The 8,790-nt window shown below is 41.5% G+C and overlaps 1 protein-coding gene across 6 annotated transcripts in view; it reads left to right on the top strand.

The window, feature by feature from the left end:
• The first annotated feature begins 2,460 nt into the window (after window positions 1-2,460).
• OGDH (oxoglutarate dehydrogenase) overlaps window positions 2,461-8,790 on the top strand; it is a 216,877-nt gene continuing 210,547 nt past the window's right edge. For 4 of the 6 annotated variants that reach the window (XM_033948028.1, XM_033948025.1, XM_033948029.1 and 1 more), the window contains exon 1: window positions 2,461-2,643. The gene's annotated coding sequence lies outside the window, so the exon portion shown is untranslated. Of the gene's footprint in view, window positions 2,644-2,692; window positions 2,798-8,790 lie in introns of those variants that run through there. The other 2 variants (XM_033948027.1, XM_033948026.1) reach the window with 2 other exon arrangements.

Below are 8,790 nucleotides of genomic sequence, written 5' to 3'. Positions count from 1 at the left end.
TCTGGTGCATGGGCTGAATAGAGGGATGATGGCAAGACAAAGAATGTTGCTAAGAAGGAATAATTATTTTTTAGGGTGGCATTAATGTACAGGAAGATGCTATATCACATAGGAGGAATTTTTACAGGTCAGAGGGATGGATGCTGCTGTGCCTAGTGGAGGTGGTGGGGGTGATGTTTCCATTCTGATATTTCCCAGTTCCAGTTTTCTGGATATCTACAATGAGTACTGTACACATGAGAGCAGGCTTGTTATATGCAAACCTCCCATGTGCCTTCATGATGGATGTCCAGAAAACCAGAATGCCAAGGTATGTCCTGGGGACTGGGTTGAGGAACACAAGGTTAAATTATTAGAATTGCATTTGGCTTGGGTTTTGTTTTGAAACAATTTGATTGTGCTTCTGTTTTGAAACATTTGATTTTGATTATTGGCTTGGCTTCTGTTTTGAAACATTTGTTTCTTGTATTTGGTTTGACTTGTTTCCTCACTCACCTACTCCTTGGGCCACTAACCAATCCAGTTTTTTGGATATCCACAGTGAATACACGAGAGGTTTTCATGCATAATATGCCTTCAGGATGGACGTCCAGAAAACCAGAATCTAAACTAAACTAAACTAAACCTTAAATTTATATACTGCATCATCCCCACGGAAGTAGAGCTCGGCACGGTTTACAAGAACTTAAAATGAGAAAGGGTAGGAAAAGGTTTACATAGGTTTATAAATCGAGTGGGAAAGTAAGGGAAAAGAAATTACATGTTAGAGAAGAGCCAGGTTTTTAGTTGCTTGCGGAATAAATGGATGGAGCTCAGGTTCCGCAGCGGGATAGTGAGGTCATTCCAGAGACCTGTGATTTTGAAAAGAAGTGATTTTCCTAGTTTACCTGCATGGAGAATACCATGAAGGGAGGGGAAGGATAATTTTAATTTGTGGGCGGTCCTGGTGGAGTAGGGGTACGAGGAGTTAAAAGAAAGTGGGATTAGGGAAGGAAGGATGCCGTGAATAATCTTAAAAGCCAGGCAAGAGCATTTGAATTGGACTCTGGAGATCACTGGGAGCCAGTGAAGATTGGCCAGGAGTGGGGAGACGTGGTCAGATTTACGTTTTGCAAAAATCAGCTTGGCTGCCGTGTTCTGAATAAGCTGGAGTTTTTGGAGGCTTTTTTTTGTTAAGCAAAGGTAAATGGCATTACAATAGTCAAGTTTGGAGAGGATGATGGATTGGACAAGGATGGTGAAATGATTTTGGCGGAAGAAGGGTCTTGCTTTCCTTAGCATGTGGAGGCTGAAAAAGCATGATTTTGTCAAGGAGTTGAGGTGGTCATTGAGAGAGAGAGAGGAATCGATAATGATGCCGAGGACCTTGCTTGAGAACTCAAGGTGTAAGGCAGAGCCTGAGGGCAGTGTGAAGAGGGTGGGCAAGTGTTCTAACTTTGGGCCAAGCCAGAGTAATTTTGTTTTTGATTCATTTAGTTTCATCTGTACCGAGAGGGAATGTTCTGGGGACTGGGTTGAGGAACACATGGTTAAATTATTGGATTGCATTTGGCTTGGCTTCTGTTTGGAAACAATTGATTGTGTTTTTGTATTTGGTTTGATTTAGCAGTGACATCTAATGGTTAGATACACAATCATGCAACCTTGTTACTCGTTCTGAGCTCGTTTGGGGAGGACAGGATATAAAACTAACTAACCAAATAAATAAATAAATAAATATTTGCTTTTATTTGATCATTCTTTCCAAACTATCCTTCCTCTCAAAGTTAGCGACAACACAGGCACACACAGAAGAGTTGGAAAGAAAGTGATGACCTATATTCTATAAACACGTTATGTCTGATCTGTACTGTTTGCTTCTGGGTTATCCAAACGTGGTGGGAGGCAACAGGAGAACTAAATTATGATCCAGGAGGTCTCGTCTCTGTACTCATTCCCTTTCCTTTCCCTGTGGGCTGCCTGCCAGGTCTGGAGTTTTTAAGCATGCTGGAACTGAGAACAAAAATGCAGGAGGGAGGGGAGGCTGTTTGAATCCTCCTAATGCCGCCCCTGTTGGCTGAAGCAAAACACGTTCGCTGTTCTGGCTTTGAAAAGATGTAGTAGATAGTAGTCCCACCACTTCCTAGAAGTCTTGGACTGTAAAAATAAGATCTGTCCTCACATAGCAGTGAAAGTTGACAATGACATGCTGTTAGATGCCAGTTTTAAAGGGGTCGGGTGGAATGGGAGAAGAGAATGCACAAGGAGAGAGTGAGAAAGACTGCATGAGGTGGCTTTGAAAAGATGTAGTAGAGTACTCCCGCTACTTCCTAGAATGGAAGTCGAGGTCCAAAAAAGCCCTAACACGAATTCCCGGAAGCACAGCCAGCGCCCCTCACTCCGGCGGGTCCGTGACACAACCAAAGGGGTGGAGGGGGCGTGTCTTGTTATCGCGTTGCGCAGAAGGGGGAGGGAAGGAGGCGGGGTCGGAGTTGCAGCGTTTGGCGCTTTCTCTCTGTCATTTGCTGGCCGAAGGAGGAGCGGAGGAGACGGGCCTGCTTAGGCCGGTAAGCTTCCTCTAAGTTACCGGGGACATAACAGAAATTTAACCTTCAGTGCAGATACTGGGACGTGCAAGAGGGGGCAGGACCAGGAGGAGCACAGGTAAGAGTGATTCGCTTTAAAAAGAGGCTATTTGTGCGCGTAAGCGGCAATCTTTTTAGAATAAACACACTGTAGGGCGGGTCTGCTGAACGGAAAAGGCTTGGTGCGGTCCTCCGCTGTTGCTTTCAGGCTGCTAGCCTCCTGGGAGGAAAAGGTGAGCGACAGTTAGTGCGTACGGCACTCTCGCATACCCCGCTGGGACGGGGACAATTTTTTCAGCGTCCTTGCAGCGTGCTGCCATTCTGGAGCAGAAAGAGAGAGGGGGGAGATGTAGGGACGGAAGTGATTGGCAACTTGTTCCACCAAAGACAGCGTCGCGTCGACCGAACTTCCACCCTTCGGCTGACTAGGGAATTTGACTCATGCCAAGAGTGGGAGGGAAGGTGTCTCGGTGAGGGCTTTGATTGGCTAGTAGAAGGAGAGGCTCTGAATGCAGGAGGCGGGTCTTGAGTGGAAGTTACGTTGGGGGGTGGTGGTTTGGGTGTACTCTAGTAGCGGTGGGTAGCCCGGAATTGTGAGTCTGTGCTGGTAATGACCTACAAGGTCGTGCTAAGATGTGGGGAGCCCTATATTATAGGACAACAGAACCTTACTGCTGTAGCTCCTTAACCTGCGCTCATTTTACTTCCATTTCATGCTTGTAGACAGTTTCTTTGGTTTCTTTTTGCCTTGGCTGTTTCAGAGGCTGAGATGCACATCAGTTTCAAATAACTTTGTATTTATATTGAGATAGCTACGCTTCTGGTGTTTGGTTTTAGTTTTCCTTTAGGCTCGCTGCTTATAAGTAAAGTGAGGGATTTGGATAAAGTGAACAGTACATTTGTAAAATGATTAAAGTCTTGGACTGTAAAAATAAGATCTTCAGGTTTCCCAGCTCATACTACAAAATTAGCCTCACATAGCAGTAGAAGTTGACATGCTGTTAGATGCCAGATTTAAAAGGGTGGTGTAGAATGGGAGAAGAGAATGCACTAGGAGAGAGCGAGGGAGACTGGGCATGAGGTGGAATGTACTGGGGGAAGGCACTAAAGCTGGAGAAAAGATTCAAATTTAGGAGAAGAGGACTCAAGATGGGGGAGGAGCATTGGGAGTAAAATGAACTAGAGAGTAGAGAATGACATAGGGACAAATTTGTCCCCAACCCTGCAGGAACTTAGTTTCCCCCATGAATTTTGTCGCTGCCCCTGTCTGTCCCTGTCCCATTCCTGTAAGCTCTGCCTTAACTGCACAAGCCTTGAACATTTATGATTTTAAAGTGTTTGAGGCTTGTGCAGATGATGACGGAGCTTGCAGGAATGGGGCAGAAACAGTAAAAGAACTCTCTGGGATGAGAAAATGAGTTCCCGCAGGGATGGGGAAAAATTTGTCCCCATGTCATTCTCTACTTGAGAGGGGTTGCTGGCTAGGGGTATGAAGAGCCATGATTACAGGGGAAGGACTGGGGGGGGGGGGGGAAATTACCCATAAGTCCTGAAATACTTACATTTCAGAATTGCAAATCCAGCTTGTCAGATCTCTTAAATCCTTTTCAAGCTCCTCACTGACTGCTCACAACAGTTACACATATTAGAAGTTGCTTTGTTTACTGCATAAACCTCAAATCTCATCTTGCACATTAAAGCTAGATTAATGTTTCAGATACCCAGCTTAAAAGATTGTGTTTATGGAGCATGTGCGTCTAAGCAGTTTCTCATAATGCAGGGCCTGGTCTGTGTAGTCCAAAGGCAGCCAGATCACACCAACAGCTTTGACTGGAGGCAGATTCATGTGTCTGTGCTCAAGCTAAGTCTCATAAAGACCAGAGAAGGCATGCAAAGAGGATTTTACAGATCTTCAGTTCTTTATAGAAACACGATAGCAGAAAAAGGCCAAATGGACCATCTAGTCTGCCCATCCGCAGTAACCATTATCTCTTTCTCTCTCCGAGAGATCCCACGTGCCTATCCCAGGCCCTTTTGAATTCAGACACAGTCTGTTAAAATGCCTATTAGCTCTTTCGTGTAAATTGCATAGGATTCAAGATATGATTAAATATTCTGTGGTAAACTGGTATAAGACTGATGGATTAAAAGTAAATATTTCTTAACAGGTTGATTCACTGGATAGCTAATGTGATGAGATGGTTATTGGTGGAGAAAGGTGGCCTTCAAGGTCACAGAAGTTATAAAGGACTTCATGTGCTACTAGCTCAGCTTATTTCAGGTGTTTCAAAACAATGTTCAACTTACTGAGTAGTACAGTACTAGTGTGACTCATTGTAGTACATAGTATCCGTTGCACTCTGCTGTGACTCTTGGTGAAGAGGGGGGGTGAGAGAGGACAAATTCAGAGAGGAAGGGGTTGAGGAATTAGGAGAAAAGTAAAGGAGAAAAAAAACAGGCTGGAAGAAAGGGAAAGGGGCGGGGGATGAGATTTGATGTACTGCCTTTCTGTGATTACAATCAAAGCAGTTTACATATTTATATACCGATACTTACTTTGTGACTCTGGGCAGATCACCTTACCTTCCATTGCCCCGGGTACAAGGAGCCACAGAGGGAATCAAACTCGGTTCTCAGACCACTGTACTAGAGATTGACATGGGCACAAATTTTTCCTCATCCCTGCGGGAACTCAATTTCTTGTCCTCACCCCTGCTCCATTCCTGCAAACTCTGTCCTCATCTGCACAAGTCTCAAACACTTTAAAATCATAAGTGTTTGAGGCTTGTGAGTTTAAGGCAGAGCTTACAGGAATGGGACAGGGACAGTGAGAAAACTTGTGGGGAAATTGAGCTCCTGTAGGGACAAATTTTGTCCTCGTGTCATTCTCTACACTGCACTAACCATTAGGAATCCAAGTGAAGAGGAGAAAAATGTAGGCGAGTGGGATAGAGAATGAATTCAAAAACTTGTTGCAGAAGTAAAGAAGCAAAAAAAAAAAAAAAAAATCTGAAAAAGGAAAAATGAAAGAGGCGTGAAGGGAAAAGAGAGATACCAGGGCTTAGAATCAGGACTGTAGAGTCTGTACACCAATCCTTCGACTTTAACAAATATTTTTTCTACTGTCTGATTTCAATTTCTATGCATAGTAAATCTAAGAGAAATGTGATTAATTACAGAAACATAGGACTGATAGACCACAAAATACATTTATTTGAAGTTTATTTTTTTTGTTTAGGTTCTTTGTTCAAAGTGTAAGATAACTTTACTATATTTTTTATTTTGAAGCTGGAGTCAAAGTTGGTACAAGATCCTTTATTCAAAATCATTAAGACCAGGCATATTTCGGTTTTTGGAATTTTTCAGATTTTGGAATGGTAATGTTAAGTCAGAAAAAGACAAACCATAAAATTGCCACCAAATGTTTTTATTTCAAAATAAGACAAAAATTAAACACTTAAAACGCTTCAAACACTGGAGCCCTCTTCTATTAAACTGCGCTAGCAGTTTGTAGTGCAGAGAGCCGCGCTGCTCCAGATGCTCATAGGAACTCTGTGAGTGTTGGGAGCAGCGCGGGTCATTCAGAACGGCTCACCATGCTAAAAACTGCTAGTGCAGTTTAATGTGAGAGGGGGTGAGTGGAATCTGCAGCTCTCTTTGCTGGTGTTCCAGCCCTCTGACTTGAATTGTGCAGAGAACAGGAGAAACAAACACACCTGCGTAGGTTTCAGCGTGGTTTGCATCAAATTTCAGTTTTCGGAGCTTTTCAATTTTCAGAATTTTCAGAATTTTGGATAAAGGATCTTGTTACCGTTTTTACCATATCGACTCCACTCAAAATTGCTTCAGACTCTGAGACTCCACAGCCATGGTTCATCTTAGTTAATATTCTCTATTAGATAAAATTAATTGTTGTAGAATATTCTGGAACCCAACTGAAAGTTTCAGGACATAGGGCTCCTTTTATCAAGCTGCGCTAGTGGTTTAACGCGCGTAATAGCGTGCGTTAAACCGCCAGCCGCTCTAGCCGCTACCGCCTCCTCTTGAGCAGGCGGTAGTTTTTGGCCAGCGCAGGGGTTAGCGCGTGATGAAAAGTCACACGCGTTAACCCCGCTAGCGCGGCTTGATAAAAGGAGCCCCATAGACTTGCCTCCTATATAGAGTTTACATGTTGGAAACAGTTGGATTTGATTTGATATGGCTTTTGCTAATTCAGTTTTTTTAAATGCAGGAGATAATCTGTCAACCCTGAATTTTTTTTATATCAAATCCTTAATATTTTGTGTTAAAAAACCTTAAAAATGTGTACTTTTTAAGTATTAAAAATTATGTATTTTCATAGTACATTACTTCAGTTTTCCTAGAGAGAACAGTCCCCTGCAAATAAGCTTCTCAAGTTAATGGTACCATAAGGAAGAAGAAGAGTTCCAGCTTTGTCCATCAAACTTAGTAACTTCAGCCAGTAAGATAGCCTCTTTGATTTCTCATCACGTGATTTCTCATTACATGGTTTGCTAGTTTTCTATTAAAAAAAAATAATAATAATAATTAATTGCTTGTCCTTGCCAGTAAAAATTTTTGGAAATATCTGTAGTCCAGGGTGATAAATGCCTTTCTCTCTTCTGCAATCTAATTTGTTAATTTTAGGACTGCTGATGGGTGGGAGTTTTATTATTTTTATTTATTTGTATTTAGCTTGCACCTTTTTCAGTGATAGCTCAGGATGAGTTATATTCAGATACAGTAGGTATTTCCTTGTACCTGGAGAGCTTACAATCTAATTTTGGCCCCGATACACAATGCTCTGACTTCACTGTAATAAAATACCATGGCGGGAGCAATTTTCTTTTACAGGATGATGCTCAGCACAAAAGCATACAAAATCGATCTATGAATTGAGGTTCATTATTGGATAACATTTAAAACATTATCCAATAATGAACCTCAATTCATAGATCGATTTTTAATTCCATATAACTCGACCCGTTCCCTAAGATCCACAACACAAGGGCTGCTTACGGTTCCTTCTTTGAAGATCATTGGAACCAGACGTCGCAACATATTTTTAGTTATGGCCCCTCTCACCTGGAGTACTCTCCCTTTATATATCAGAGAAGTTAAAGACCTGAACTTATTTAAAACCAACCTAAAAACATTCCTTTTTAAATCTTCTTTTAATATCTAAAACATATTCATCTTTTAAATCAGTTTAATTTGATTATAAAATACTTCATTTTAAAGTTTCTTTTATTTTTTAAAACAATTTTTTTAAAAAAACCCAATCCTAATGTTTTTTCCCCTACTAGATTTTCGTTTTCTTCTCTCCTGAGAAACTGCAATTTGTAACTTTTACCCACCTTTGTTCCTTCCTCATGTACCTCAGTTCGTCTGTATTGTCTGTTAGTGGTTTCTTACCCCCCCTCTCTTAAGGTTGTATATAACATATTTTTAATTGTTACTCGCTTAGTATACAATAAGCGATTTATCAAATTTAATAAAACTTGAAACTTGATAATATTTGTGCTGTACAGCTCTGGTAAAAGGTGGAAGAACTGTGCCTTACACCTGCTCAGAAAAGCAATTGTTACCCTCCTGTCAAAATTTTAAAATTCCCATGGCCAGTGTGCTTTATTTTTATAAAGCACCTCTGAATATTAGCTGGATTATCCAAAATAAAGCTAAAGAGTCATGGATTTGATATACTGCGTTTTTGTGATTTAACCGAAGTTGTTTACATATATGCATACCCAGCTTTTACCTTTCTTAGTGTGATTTCTGAGTCAATTCACCAGTCAAAGTAATTTATAGCTTTGGGTTTCACTTTCCTACTGTAAACCAATACTCAATATGCTTTACAGTATCGGTGAACACTTTAAAACATATGGATGGGCTATTTCAAGAATCAGCTGTTGGTTATGGATTTCTCTGTATGTAGCATAGGTTTCAAGGGGCCAATATATGATGAGTGAAATCACAGTTAATTAGGCCTTTGAAGATCTTAACAGACAAGAATGAATGACTGGACGAGTTGATCAATAGTCACGTTAAAGAAAAAAGTATGACTCTAACTTAGGGCTCCTTTTACTAAGATGCGCTAGCGTTTTTAGCGTGCGCTAAAGATTAGCACACGCTAACCCCGCGCTACATGAAAAATACTAACGCAAGCTCTATGGACGCGTTACCGTGTAGCACGCGGGGCAATGTAGCGCACGCTAAAACCACTAGC

The sequence above is a fragment of the Geotrypetes seraphini genome, chromosome 6, assembly GCF_902459505.1.
Source record: "Geotrypetes seraphini chromosome 6, aGeoSer1.1, whole genome shotgun sequence".
Lineage (NCBI taxonomy): Eukaryota > Metazoa > Chordata > Amphibia > Gymnophiona > Dermophiidae > Geotrypetes > Geotrypetes seraphini.
This window is presented reverse-complemented; position numbering and strand designations above follow the sequence as displayed.